The 16003-nt window shown below is 37.5% G+C and overlaps 1 long non-coding RNA gene across 3 annotated transcripts in view; it reads right to left on the bottom strand.

The window, feature by feature from the left end:
- Positions 1-16003, bottom strand: part of LOC120101545 (uncharacterized) — a 44743-nt gene that overhangs the window by 8109 nt on the left and 20631 nt on the right. For all 3 annotated transcript variants that reach the window (XR_015684329.1, XR_015684327.1, XR_015684328.1), the window contains exons 2-3: positions 2766-2968; positions 1886-2014 (exon numbers count right to left, since the gene is read on the bottom strand). This is a non-coding gene — a long non-coding RNA (uncharacterized LOC120101545). The remainder of the gene's footprint in view (positions 1-1885; positions 2015-2765; positions 2969-16003) is intronic.

Below are 16003 nucleotides of genomic sequence, written 5' to 3'. Positions count from 1 at the left end.
GATGTCATGACAAGAAAGGGTCGTGGTGTGATTTGCTTGTGCTCACTCCCTGATTTCACTCTTTCTCTGACTTTCTCTCTGCTATTTCTGGATTTCCCTTGGGTGTCAACATTGGTGAAGGGCTGTGTGGCAGGCATCCAAATCTGATCATTTTATGGGTTTTCTGAGCCCCCGAGTCTCTGAGGTTTTACTGGATGGATGATGCACTATATGGCTGACCTCTCTTTTCTCTCATCTCCCTCCTCTGGCTGTCTGCCCAACAGATTCTTAGGGGTGCAGTTCCCATGACACAGAAGGCCTCTGAAGCTTCCATGTGATGCAAAGAGCACAGACTGTCATGAGAGCACAGACTGGTTTCCTGCTGCAGCCTCCCCTTATCCTGTGCTGCCAATGTTCTAGCTAGTTCTCCTTTCAAGAGAAGGAAACTCTCTCACGTGTACACAGCCCCAAACAAACTCCATACAATGTGTCTGTAGCTCTTCTCTAGTCTACTCCCACCCACCATATGAGTAGTGAGCTCAGAAGGCCCCACTCGACAAGAAAGATACCAGTTCCTATTTTGGTATGTAGTCCAATGTTCAGGTATAATATCATTTTCACTTGACTTAGGAGAGAGTGAAGTCAAACTTTGTCTGTGTCTGCAGCTGCCCACTCATGGATGCCTTCAATCTTCTATCATATATTGTGTCTGCAGGCTATAACCTGTTTCTATTCCAGAATACTAGAGCCACTTGTCCAAGGCTCTCAGCTTTAACTGTTCAAAGTTCTAAAACAGACAAAGTTTCAATAAGCATTGTGTTTACAATAATATATGTGTAAGATAGTAGTAAAAAGTAAAATGGCTGCAGAGATGTGGAGATGGAATTTTGTGCAAGAAGCTTTGGTATAGGTTATTGTGTGCCTGTATGGGTGTGCATATGTATGTTTAAGTCAGTGTATATGTCTCTGTGTAGGTGTGTATGTGCTTGTGTGTGCATGTCTCTGTGTATGCATGTGTGTATGTATTATGTATGTATATATGCATGCATACATGTATGTATGAATGCATGTATGTATATATGTATGTGTGCATATTAGTGCCTGAGTCTGTGTATGTCTCTATAGTGCATGTGTGTGATCTTTATATGCGTATGTGTGTACATGTATGTGCTTTGTGTATCCATTTGTGTATGTACTTTACTAACTTATCAGCAATAACTTCAAAGGAAGCTATCAATTAGCCTATGCTTTTTTTTTTTTTGGTTCTTTTTTTCGGAGCTGGGGACCGAACCCAGGGCCTTGCGCTTCCTAGGCAAGCACTCTACCACTGAGCTAAATCCCCAATCCCAGCCTATGCTTTTATTTGTGAATCGTTTACTATTAATGTCTTTATTTTATTAACCATCGTGTGTGTGTGTGTGTGTGTGTGTGTGTGTGTATGTATGTGTGTGTGTGTTTGTGTGTGGCCATTTGTGTGTTTGTGGATATGAGTATATTGTGCCTATGGTGTTTAATGATAGCAAAACTAATATTTACATTAAATTTTTCTTCTGTTCTTTACTCATGTGTAGTTTTTTAAGGTTGAAAATTAATTCAGGAGATTTTTGACAATTAAGATGAGAGTTGTTTTGGTCCACTAACTATTTAATACTAGTTAATATCGTACACAAATGTTATCCTTCTTTGAGAAATGTGGTCCTTCATACACTACTTAGGGTAGAAAGGCAGAACAAAAGCTGGACCGAGTTTGCAGACTATTTGTGATATAAACAGGAAACAAACTGAACAGAGGGATTGGCCTTTCAAAAGGTAAACATTCCCTACTTCTGAGAGAAAATAAGAAAGAATAATAAACAATATGTGTGCTGGAAGACATGTATGGGAAAATTGATATGCAGGGACTCACCTGTCAGAAGCAGCGGCATCGCCCATTACTGGGGAGAGCACAGTGGGGGATGGGCATTTGAGGAGCTGATACTTCCTAAGCAGTGCTCTTATGCGGGCCTCACTCCGAGTTAAGTATGTCTAAGATGCTCTGTAATAGCAGGACATATTTTTTAATAAGGAATATGGAAAATAAACATGGCATGAACACCCTAAGAAAAGTACACTTCTGCATTTAATTCAGCTTACTATGGGTGTCTTTTTAAAAGTCAAAGCAGGTTTGTCTGATTGAAATGAAACATTTTAAATCAAAAACAAAACAAAAACAAACAAAAACCTCTTTATGGACCAAGGTATCTTACAGTTTGACCTCACCAACTCTTACTTCCTTTCTAACCCCTTCCTCTCTCTCACAGCATTCATTGAACTTTGGCAAGAAGCAGAATTGAAATAGCTGCTCAATTTTTAACATGCTAGAAAGTTAAACAGTAGGACTATAGAGAGAGCTCTTGATAACTTTCTATAACAAATATTCTGTATACCTTGAGTTAGTTTGCAGCAATGTCTGGACAGATTGTGTGGAGTTTGATCTGAATGATGTTCTTCTTGTGGGCCACCAGTAAACCAATCATCACCCATCCGGCATCTACAACTTTGGTTCAAACATGGACGCTGAGCAAGGTTCTTCTATAGGATTATGGACTACTAGGCTCTTAGAAAAGAGCCTGGTTGGAATTCCTGAATCAAACCAAAGCTGAGGTAACTGCTAGTGCTGGTCTTAGTCACAAGGGGAACAGATTATACTTTGCAAGCCACCATCCTCCTTCCCTTGCAGAAGGGTTATACTAACTTCTGGAGGAAATCACATAGTCATATACCGCGGTGTGAGTTTCTATGCCCACCTTATTTTTCTGAAGTCACTCTCAACGACTCTGGTGTCATTTGAGTGTAAGGCAGACACACCACGTGATGTACTTCTGATGAGTGGTTAGACTGGATCATTCGACTTTCATTCAAAGTCCTGGAAACACGAGACTTCAGTGTGTTTTAACCCAGCCATATCTGCTTGGTGTGATTATTATATTCATTTGATGAAGAGTCACGGCTGCAGAGAGAGAGAAGGAGCAGGAAATAAATGCTTTATGCATAGATATATTTTTTCTGAATTATAATTTAAGCCTACATTCATGGTCTCATATATGGTAGTGGTTTTAGAAAAAGATAAATTTGTGAGTGCTATAACTAAAATAATCAATTATCAAACTCGTTGTAAGACAATTTATTTAAATTATTTAAGACATGCTAAGTATATTGATCTGGTATTAATATTATGCTTGTACTTGTCAAGTTGCCAAGGCTAAAGCTAAGATTTTCTAACACGCAGGGCAAACTTTATGTACAATCAGTTGTTTTTAAGTCATGCAAATCCAGAGTTCGGATCCTACCAGGGCCACAGAGTGTTCATCTGACATCACAGGGCTCTAGTCTATCACAGACACTTTAAGAAGAAACCAAAAGCAAAACAATAAACAGTCAAAATAAGCCATACATATTCAAAGTAGATGAGATAGGATAACACACAGGAGGCTAGAATTTTTATTCTATTATGTAAAATAAAATTCGAGGTGTCAGTTTGCCAAGTCTCCAAAATGGATAATTGTTGCCAAAGACATGGCAAGTTTACCCATGTGCACAGTTGTTTCTCTTTAATACTGAACAATCTCACTTTTGTTTTATTTGTTGCCACCTTTACTAGTGATGAGAACTGCCTTGGCCTGTGACAGTTACACTACATTGAATTTAATTTTCACACATGTACTTCAATTGCATTCTTTTTAAGTTTGGGGGTTGAAGAGATACTGCTCTTTCAGAGATCCCAAGTTTGATTTCCAGCATCGACATAAAGCAGTGAACAACTCCTATGACAGAGCCTCCAAAGGAATCCATTGCCTCCTACTGGTAGCCATAAGTACTCTGCACGTACACGCATGTGCACGCGCACACACACGCACACAGTTTTAAAGTAAAAATAATAAAGAAAAAATCCAATAAAAATAAAAGCTTAAGATTAAATGCATAAATGTTTAGTTGCTATGACTTTAAAAATATACTAAAGGGAGTATCTTTCAAATAGAGAAACAGAATTTGACTAGGTGAACGAGTGAATTATTATGAATGGCTTTAAATTTTTCATAAAGCCTGATAATGTTTGGAATCAAGAATCAATAATACGAATACAAAAATAATTAATACAAAGATCTGGGATAGGAATCATGATAGTCAACAAAAGTACTCAGCATTAGATAACTTACAGCCTTGGTAAGAATTCTCCAAGACACGTTTTCCTTAACACTAAAGGTTACAGTGTTTTCAGGTCCAAAACACATCCTACATGATTCTGAACATTTTAAATGTGTAAATTAACTCTTCCATTTTAATTTAAGACCTTTGCTTGTGGTCTCTGAATTATACTGTTGAGAAAACAATTTCCTCTTTTCTGATTACTAAGTTTTAGAATCTTCTAGTTGGGTGATTTGGAAGACTGTATCAGACATCACATCTAGTGGTGAAGCTCAATTGTGACCGATCTGACTGTCTTGACTGTCACAAGGTAAGTTCCAGGATTCTGATAAGACAGGCTAACTATTGAGGAACCGCACATTCCTCACCACAATGGCCCATTTCCCGGGGGGTCATTTGGTCCGAGAAAACTCAAGAATTTTTGAATTGGGAGATTAAAGCCATTGTTATGGTTGGATTTTAAGAAGAAAACTAAAATTTTATTTCCCCAATTACTGAATTTTGACAAGGTGACCTGGAGTTTTGTAACAGCCTGAATAAAACAAATGGAAATATGCGATTTCTAAGGGAAAATTTAAATGCAGAAAGCCAAACAATAATTAAAATAACACTAAAAAAGAAAATATTTTTTTCTTCACATGTCTTCAGAATGTGTGCCCACAGATTCAAAGAGTCATTGAGGATGTCATTAGTCAAACTTACAACATTACCAGATTAACTCTGGCATTCAAATTTATTTGAGCTATTTAAACAAATGTTTGTTATACTTGTAAATAACTTCAAATCTTCATTTTAATAGAGAAAATCCAAATTCAGCAATGACACAGCTACCTCTTAGTTTTGCTAACACTTTTAGGTGTTTAAAATCCCTGATAAGTATGGTGATTGAGCAGATTTTAGTTCAGTGTGTCTTTCATGGGATTCCTAGCTGTAACAGAACAGAACAAAATGTTCCCAGATAAACTTCTTAGACTGTCGAGGATAGTGGTAAACTTTAAAGCCCTTCAGATAACTGCTAAATATTTATTTGTGAACATTAGCACTGGAAATAGACTATTGCATCGTTTAGTTAACATGAAACATGAAAAATATTTTAGTCTTCTCAATCATATTTTCAACCATCCCTCAAATTGTCCTCTTCCATAAAAGACAAAATCAAAGACAGTCCTTCGAGATGCTTTACTTCTAGAATAATCTAAAGTCTTGACAGACACCATTTACTCCACAGTTTGTGTTGATAGGCACCTAATATCACTTTTCTAGACCCCTTTGGACACTACCTTTTATTCAACAGGGTAAAGACTGAATATGGCTATCACATGATTCAACGAAATAGAAAGAGACACACTATAAACCCATAAAACAGCAGCGATGGTTTCTACAAGGATAATAAATAAAATTTATAAATCAAGGCTGCTGATTTACCCTTGATCGCACAACTCGTTGGAACAATGTGGAATAGTTGTACTACTGGTAAGGATGTGACTTTATGTATTTTGAGTGAATCTCCTATAAGCTAGTTTACAGTTTAATGAAAAGAATTAGAGTTTGCATAGTATGAAGTACATTTGATTCTACTTCCCTAAAATAATGTTGAGGTCAAGTAGCATGATCCTTTACACTTATTCTGGCAATAATGTTGGGAGAGGGTTTAAGCAAGTAATGATTCCAAATGTGCAAAACACAATCCCATTTCAAACTACTTTTCTTTACAAAATTGCTATAGTTCCACTACAGTACGGTATATGCCCCCGTGAACAAGGCATATACCGCTGTCCTGTTAGCTTGACAGCGTGCTCTCATCTACACTACGTGGTAAAGCATACATTTGTCTTTAAATCTCTCCAAATGTATCTTGTGCGCTGTTGGTTCTTCTTTTCCTGCTGTACCTGTTGAACAAGAAAGCTGGACAAAGATGGAAAGCTAGAAGTTTTCTCCCTTTGGAGGATTATTTCTTCTAATCTCACAGCCCAAAATCAGAGAAGAAGATACATTTTTCTCTTTCACCATGAAAGTACTTTCAAGCTAGTCCTTAATTTCCACACACCTAAATTCCCTGCCGTACTCCTCTGAGGGAACAAGTAATAAGACCGTGAGCAGCAAGGTTCATTGTTCATCTAATTCACCTGTGGGTTGTGATCTCTTTAATAAACTATTAAATGACCTCTTCATTAAACTATTGAATGGGGTCCAAGCAACTCTCTCACAGGGGTCACCTATCAGACATCCTACACATTAGATATTTACAGTTCTTAACAGTAGTAAAATTACAGTTATGAAGAAGCAACAAAAATAATTTGCCTGTTGGGCTCACCACAGCATGAGGAAGAGTGTTAAAGAGTTCAAGCATCAGGAAGGTTGAGAAACACTGAGCTACGTGATTGTGATTAAGAAGCCAGGCTTAAGCAACTCCTTTTATACCGAGTGACAAATTTGGTTAGAGTGAAAAAAAAATCACAGTTTATTCCCCTATTTCCAGTCTCTGAAACGTCCAGATGTCAGACTCTGAGTTGATACAGATGGTGATGATCAGGGTAAAGTAAACAATTTGTTGGGCAATAATAGTAAAGTATAAGGAGCCCTTATATTCTTACAGGCTTGCAGAAGGTCATTTGGTGTCCCACAGAACTTTTGTACCTTAAGGCCACAAACCAAACCTGCCCATAACAGACTTACAATATCCAGAAAAACCAACAGTACAGAAAACAAGGCTTTCAGGTAACAAAGACGCTGGTTATCCATCAGACAGTGATTTCCCCTTTGGACGTCACTGTTGCTGGTTTCTTTTTTTTAATTGGGTTAAGTGTCTGGAAACAGAGGTTCTTTGGAAAACCCCCAAGGTTAACTCCAAACTTGTCTGAAGATTTAAATGTCAGCTTCTTAAGGACTTACTCAATGATCAATTGAAATACCTTATTCAATGAGTCAGACCGTCATCAAAGAGGAATTTACCAGGATCTTGTAAGTCATTGCAAGTGGGAAGGATATGTGCAGGAGGCTTAAAAAGCCTCTTAGGTCCGATGACTAAAGCAGGTATTTATCACCCACAGTTCATTCTTTATTATAAAATGGTCTAGCGCTCTCTCTCTCTCTCTCTCTCTCTCTCTCTCTCTCTCTCTCTCTCCTCTCTCCTTTGGGTATCATTATCATTTTATCATTTTAGTGTGTCCCTCAAGGAGTCATGTGCTAGGGAATATTAATTTGTTATAAACTTAGCCCACCAAATGTTTAGAAGTGAGCCTTTGGGAGGTACTCAGTATTAGATGACGTCAGCAGGATGCAATGCCCATGAAGGTATACTTCCAGATCCTTTAAACCTAAAAGAAATACACTTATGATCTTCCTGTCATGCGTCTTAACCTATCATGCTTTGTATTGTCCCCAAATCCTCCCCACCACTTACAGTTGCATAAGTCTCTAGAACAATGAGTTAAGTCAACCTCTTTTTAAATAAGTCACCCAGCTTCAGGTATTTTGTTATAGTAATAAAAGCCAATTAACCCATTTGTTTAAATGAATACATGTAAAAACAACAGAATTTGGATTGGGCTATTTTTTGTCTCCCACTAACTCTTGTTAGCAATTGCTCTTACTAGACATAGAATGTTCTGGAAATAAATTTGTTTGGAATTACAGAGACTTGTCTTCTAATCCAGGTATCATTATTTTTCTGTGCTGTATAGTTTTAATGACATTATTTAACTACTATGGCTTCTGATTCATAATTTTAGAAATAGAAGTTATATTTACTATATAAAGAATTGTTAGGATCAGTTATCTATTAAGGCACTTAAAATTTCTAAACAAAGAGAGAAACTGTCACAGTAACACAATAATATTTAAAACTACTGATAATCATGATGTCAAACTTCCACAAAGGAGAGAGAAAAACTATTATTTTCTCAGGTGAGACACGGCTGTGGCATGCCTGTTTAATAAATTAGATGTCAGAAGGGAAACAATTACCTACTGTTTTCATCTTTTTATGTCAACATTTTCAGATCACTAACATTAACATCATTTTACTGCCTAGCTACACTGAATAAATGATATTGACATCATTAGGATTATCTGTGACATTTTCAAATAACCTAGATTCCTGGGATGCACTTTAATCTCACCAATTCAAAACCTTTGGAGGGAAGCTTGGGAATTTAGGCTTTAAATTGCTCTTCAGGTGATTGACCTGAGCAACTACACTTAGGAAACTGCATTTAATGACCCTAGTCAAGGTTAAGAAGAGTGATACAGGCGGTGTCTAACTGTTTAACCCAGTTCTAAGACTTCAGCACAAAAGACTGACCTTGATCTCGCTGCAGAGCAATTAACTACTATCTGTCTTTATTCATCCATAGAAGAAAGGGCAAGGAGAGATAACATTGGGTCAGTTAAGCACCCTGTTCACAACGCTTCCTTAACGTGCTTTTTATGGCAATCGGCCTCTTCTCAATCTTAAATGCTTTTTTTTTCTAAAAGAAAAAAAAAGAGTTGGTGTGTGGGATTTAAAACTTCAGAGCGGTAGCGTGCTACCTCATTTACACATGGCTACCAGGTGGAAATATCCGAAAATATGGAGGCCATGGCCCTGCCTAGATATTTCTCAAAGCAGTCTGGGTAGGGGCTTGTCATCCAGATTTTGAAAAGCCCTGGCAGTAGGACTGTTAAGTCCCAAAGAAGAAGCACTGCTGTTGTGATTAATGTCTGACCTGTGAGATGATCAGCCTCTCTAACACAACTGTTTCTTCCCTTGGTGTGGTTCCCAACCTCTCAGTCAGACTGAGGAAACTCAAAATCACTCATGACTGGACAGGCCAATTCTTCAGATAGGATATTGCAAGGGACATGTTTTAGTTATTTTTCCATTGCTCCAATGAGAAACCATCACCATAGCTACTTATAGAAGAGTTTATTTGGGGTTTATAATTTTAGAGCGGTAGAATCCATGACTATCAGGCTGGAGTACTTCTTGATACACAAGAATGAGATATAGAAAAAGACATCCAGAGCAGGGGAATGCTAGAGCACTGAGGCAGGAGGGTGTGGGTGTGTGGGGGAGCACACTCACAGAAGCAGGGGTATGGGGGTGGGGATAGGGAGTTTAACTGGGAAGAGGGATAACATTTGAAAAGTAAATACAATAGCCAATAAAATAAGATTAAGAAAAGAAAGAAAGAAAAAGACACTCAGCAAGGTGTGAGTCCTTTGAAACTTCAAATCCTGCTCTTGGTAAGGCACATCCTTTAAGGAGGCCACACTTCCTAATCCTTCCTAAACAGTTTTCCCAACTGAGAACCATTTTATAGCAACCATTCTCTTCAAATCCCCCCAAAACCTATCATTTGAAGGTATCTTCAAATATAATGACAGTAACATTTGAAGGTATCTTCAAATGTAATGACAGTAACAATAGTCACAATGGTTAACACCCACCGAATACTAATGAATAAGGTGACATTCTAATGCCAAACCTACATAGACATTAAATAAATCTTAACTAAAACCAGTAACAAAGTCCAAGGAGACGGTGCTTGCCTTTGATACCGTCTACTTAGGAGTCGATGGCAGTAGGGTCCTTTCTTCAAGGCCAGCAACGCCTATTTTCAAAATAACACAACAAAACTCTAAATCCAAAAAAGATTTTTATTTTTTCTTTCCCTCGCTGGATTGTTTGTGGTCCACACACACTGGCACATGAATGCCTAAATACACATACATAATAAATAAATGTAAAAGTCTTGAAATTGAAACAAACTACTATCGCATAATGCTTCATGTTACATATGTTGAAGCAAAAGTGTCAGTATTTCAAACTGGTATGGAATAAAAAAAAAGTGTCAGTATTTTTCATCTGTTGGTCAGAATAATTATAGAATAAAATACAGTGCATTTGCTTGTATTTTATGCATATAGATATGGGCTGTCGAATTGAGGTAGCTATAATAATTAGTCTGGCCCATCAGTACCTTCTAATATGTATTGACATTCAGTTTTACACAGGCATATCAGGTCTCTCTTTGAATGAAGATATTGATATGTAATGAACAACAAGGAAGCATAATGCTGTTCAGAGACAGAGATCAACGATGTTTGTTGAATAAAATAATACCATTATGAAGCTAGAAATGGTCTCCTCAGCTTAGCCAGAAAATCCTCACATCTGTGCTACATTGTGCAAACGTGTAATTCTGAGAGACTTTGTGCTCAGTTTCGTATGATCCCCTGAAAACACTCCAAGTAGCTGATAAAACCACTCCCTCACATCACAACTGACAGGTAATGCCTATATAGTTGCAAGACTGTGCTTTATAGAATTCCTGGCCTCCGGAGATGCAATTAATCGATCGCAACACTTTGTGTGCGTGCTATTTTCCAATGACTCTAATGTTAAATATCCAACATGGTGGCAACTATTGGCATGGAGAACTTTGTATGCGGATAATCAAGAGATTAAATTGAAAATATGCACTGAATTCTATTTCTTGTGCAAAATAGTATATAGTATATCATGATTTTATTATTATATTTTAAAACAAAATAGTGCCTACAATTGGAATTAATTCCATATAATTTCTCCTGCTTCATTGAATATAACCATCAAACTTAAGGTTGCATATGTGACTAACATCATTCATGGCTTGTTTCTGTCTGTTGAGCATTTCTCTAACGTCAATGAATCTCCTGACAATTTCTGAAGAGTTGGCTCATCTTTTAAATGGGGAACTTGTACATACTACATGGCTTTTCTGATCCTTATTATTCAATACACTCTACTATTTATTAACTTGATGTAGATTATGTTTTGTCATAAGTTCAAATTCCTAGACCAACTAATCTGTGTTTCCCAAGGATCTTTATGCAGCACTTCACTTCCTCAACCAAATTCCAACGTGAAAGCAAACAGCAAGAAGCCATTCATCTTCATGAAGCAGTAGATACCTCACCTAAACTGAAAACAAACTTGATAAATTTGAAAGTGTGATTTTTTTTTCTGCCAAATTTATATAGAGGTCATCAGTCAAGTCATGTTTTTTTGAGGAGGGGGGAATCTCAAATCTTTTTTTCACGCAAGTCATTTAAATACTGGGTACATACTAGTTTCATCAAATCGCTTGTTAATAGTCAATAATCAGGTAATCTAATATCAATAAAATTGATCAAAGCAAAGTATGTAAAAAAAGGTTAAAGTAAACCATCAATCAACAAGGTACTTCATTTTGACACCATAACATTTCAATGAAATTACATATGGACAAGAAAATTACCAACCTAAAATTATTCAAATTTGAGGGGCTAGCAAGATGGTGCAACGGGTAAAGGAACTCACTGCCAAGGCTGAGGACCATCCTCAGGACTCACATGGTAGCAGGGAAGAACTGACTTCTGAAAGTTGTTCACAGATCTACACACACACACACACACACACACACACACAGAGGCACATGAATGCCTAAATACACATACATAATAAATAAATGTAAAATTCTTGAAATTGAAACAAACTACTATCGCATAATGCTTTATATTACATATATTGAAGCAAAAGTGTCACTATTTTTCATCTGTTGGTCAGAATAATTATAGAAAAAAATACAGTTAAATGTCTGACAAAAAAAAAAAAAAAACCTTAAATGTACTTCCAAACTTAATCCAGTAGTGGTATTTTTTCTCAGTAGAGTTTCTGAAGAAAACTTTTATTTGATAAGTGATGTCAGTTATCAAAATGTTTACTCTTGAAATATGGGGTGGAAATGTACAAACTTGCATTTTATAGGTTTTTATGCATTAACAACCCCTTTAAATTAGCATTCATAACTGTATGTATTCAGATTTCTTTTTATTATTTTATTTACTTACATTTTGAATTTTGTCCCCCTTCCCAGGCTCCCCTCCACCAATCCCCCCAACCTATCACCCCTCCCCTTTGCCTGTAAAAGGGTACTCCCCCACCCATCCCCCACCCACTCCTGCCTCATCCCTCTAGCATCTGACTTCTCTGGGGCATCAAGTCATAGGAAAACAGGATGCTCCTCCCATTGATGCCAGATAAGGCCCCATGGCTCTGACTATATAGGTAGCAGAAGATTTCTTTAGAAAACACCTGGGAAATAGAACCCTTATGTCCAATTCTTCAGAATGGACTCCAGTAAATTATCACTTAGTAGAAAAATGCTTGGTGTTGGTGAGAAAATGGAGTGAGGATATGGAATCATAGCACAGTACAGGACAGTGTTACTATTGAAAACTTTATCTTGACATTTTACACATATTCTTCCTAAAATAATATTTACATTTCTTTACTTATTTTGTGTTTGTCCCTCTGTGTGCACAGTTACACTTGGACATGACTTGACAAACATGTTGAGGCTAGAAGACACAACTTGGAGGAATCGATTCTTTCCTTATACCAGAAGAGTCCCAGGACGCTCATTGAGTTTGGTGACAGGTTCCTTTACCCACTATGAGCCATCCTGAAGGCCATCAAATTGTTGTTAAGTAATTTTCAACAAAAATAGCCCACTGCATTAATAAAATAAGATCATAAATATGGGTATATACTTGCCCTCCCCACCACAAAAGCTATCTAATTTAATTTAGTGTTGGCTGTAGGTTCCTAACTCCATAATTTCTGTACCTTGACTTGTTATTTTTCCGTAGCAAAGAACTGAATGGACTGGTTCAGGTTCATAATAAAATAATGAGAGAGCCATCAGCAAACTCAGTTATTTCTATATTCACTAAAGCAGGTATCTATATGTTAGTCATTTATGGGCAATTATAAAAAGAAGAGTGTTCATGTGTCACAGATTATTTAGTTCAGAAAAGCAGACATTCAGACTTTGTTTATATGTTGGAGCATCTTTTGGGTATATGCCCAGGAGTGGTAAAGCTGGGTCCTCAGGTAGTACTATGTCCAATTTTGTGAGGAACCTCCAGACTGATTACCAGAGAGGTTGTACCAGTTTGCAATCCCACCAAAAATGGAGGAGTGTTCCTCTTTCTCCACATCCTCGCCAGCATCTGCTGTCACCTGAGTTTGGATCTTTGCCATTCTGACTGGTGTGAAGTAGAATCTCAGGGTAGTTTTGATTGGCATTTCCCTTATGACTAAGGATGTTGAACATTTCTTTAGGTGCTTCTCGACCATTCAACATTCCTCAGTTGAGAATTTTTTGTTTAGCTCTGTACCCCATTTTTAATAGAGTTATTTGGGTTCCCTGGAGTCTAACTTCTTGGGTTCTTTGTATATATTGGATATTAGCCTTCTATCAGATGTAGGATTGATAAAGATCTTTTCCCAATCTGTTGGTTGCCATTTTCTCCTATTGACAGTGTCCTTTGCCTTACAGAAGCTTTGCAATTTTATTAGGTTCCATTTATCAATTGTTGATCTTAGACCATAAGCCATTGGTGTTATGTTTATGAAATTTTCCCTGTGCCCATGTGTTCAAGGCTCTTCCTTACTTTCTCTTCTATTAGTTTCAGTGTATCTGGTTTTATGCAGAGGTCCTTGATCCACTTGGACTTGAACTTTGTACAAGCATATAAGAATGGATAGATTTGTATCCTTCTACATGCTGATTAATAGTTGAATTAGCAGCATTTGTTGAAAATGTTATCCTTTTTCCACTGGGTGGTTTGGGCTCCATTATGTTCATAGCAGCCTTATTTGTAACATCCAGAAGCTGAAAAGAACTCAGATGTCCTTCAACAGAAAAATGGATACAGAAAATGTGGTACATTTATACAACAGAATACTACTCAGTGATTAAAAACAATGACTTCACATTAAACTAAATGGAGAGAAACTTGAAGCAATCCCACTAAAATCCGGGACTAGACAAGGCTGCCCACTCTCTCCCTACTTATTCAATATAGTTCTTGAAGTTCTAGCCAGAGCAATCAGACAACAAAAGATCAAGGGGATACAGATCGGAAAAGAAGAGGTCAAAATATCACTATTTGCAGATGACATGATAGTATATTGAAGTGATCCCAAAAGTTCCACCAGAGAACTACTAAAGCTGATAAACAACTTCAGCAAAGTGGCTGGGTATAAAATTAACTCAAATAAATCAGTTGCCTTCCTCTATACAAAAGAGAAACAAGCCGAGAAAGAAATTAGGGAAACGACACCCTTCATAATAGACCCAAATAATATAAAGTACCTCGGTGTGACTTTAACCAAGCAAGTAAAAGATCTGTACAATAAGAACTTCAAGACACTGAGGAAAGAAATTGAAGAAGACCTCAGAAGATGGAAAGATCTCCCATGCTCATGGATTGGCAGGATTAATATAGTAAAAATGGCCATTTTACCAAAAGCAATCTACAGATTCAATGCAATCCCCATCAAAATACCAATCCAATTCTTCAAAGAGTTAGACAGAACAATTTGCAAATTCATCTGGAATAACAAAAAACCCAGGATAGCTAAAGCTATCCTCAACAATAAAAGGACGTCAGGGGGAATCACTATCCCTGAACTCAAGCAGTATTACAGAGCAATAGTGATAAAAACTGCATGGTATTGGTACAGAGACAGACAGATAGACCAATGGAATAGAATTGAAGACCCAGAAATGAACGCACACACCTATGGTCACTTGATTTTTGACAAAGGAGCCAAAAACCATCCAATGGAAAAAGGATAGCATTTTCAGCAAATGGTGCTGGTTCAACTGGAGGGCAACATGTAGAAGAATGCAGATCGATCCATCCTTATCACCCTGTACAAAGCTTAAGTCCAAGTGGATCAAGGACCTCCACATCAAACCAGACACACTCAAACTAATAGAAGAAAAACTAGGGAAGCATCTGGAACACATGGGCACTGGAAAAAATTTCCTGAACAAAACACCAATGGCTTACGCTCTAAGATCAAGAATCGACAAATGGGATCTCATAAAACTACAAAGCTTCTGTAAGGCAAAGGACACTGTGGTTAGGACAAAACGGCAACCAACAGATTGGGAAAAGATCTTTACCAATCCTACAACAGATAGAGGCCTTATATCCAAAATATACAAAGAACTCAAGAAGTTAGACTGCAGGGAGTCAAGTAATCCTATTAAAAAATGGGGTTCAGAGCTAAACAAAGAATTCACAGCTGAGGAATGCCGAATGGCTGAGAAACACCTAAAGAAATGTTCAACATCTTTAGTCATAAGGGAAATGCAAATCAAAACAACCCTGAGATTTCACCTCACACCAGTGAGAATGGCTAAGATCAAAAACTCAGGTGACAGCAGATGCTGGCGAGGATGTGGAGAAAGAGGAACACTCCTCCATTGTTGGTGGGATTGCAGACTGGTACAACCATTCTGGAAATCAGTCTGGAGGTTCCTCAGAAAATTGGACATTGAACTGCCTGAGGATCCAGCTATACCTCTCTTGGGCATATACCCAAAAGATTCCTCAACATACAAAAGAGACACGTGCTCCACTATGTTCATCGCAGCCTTATTTATAATAGCCAGAAACTGGAAAGAACCCAGATGCCCTTCAACAGAGGAATGGATTCAGAAAATGTGGTACATCTACACAATGGAATATTACTCAGCTATCAAAAACGAGTTTATGAAATTCGTAGGCAAATGGTTGGAACTGGAAAATATCATCCTGAGTGAGCTAACCCATTCACAGAAAGACATACATGGTATGCACTCATTGATAAGTGGCTATTAGCCCAAATGCTTGAATTACCCTAGATCCCTAGAACAAACGAAACTCAAGACGGATGATCAAAATGTGAATGCTTCACTCCTTCTTTAAATGAGGAAAAAGAATACCCTTGGCAGGGAAGGGAGAGGCAAAGATTAAAACAGAGACTGAAGGAACA

The sequence above is a fragment of the Rattus norvegicus genome, chromosome 3, assembly GCF_021556685.1.
Source record: "Rattus norvegicus strain SHRSP/BbbUtx chromosome 3, alternate assembly SHRSP_T2T, whole genome shotgun sequence".
NCBI lineage: Eukaryota > Metazoa > Chordata > Mammalia > Rodentia > Muridae > Rattus > Rattus norvegicus.
Note: the sequence above shows the minus strand (reverse complement) of the source record. Positions and strands in the feature narration are given on the sequence as shown.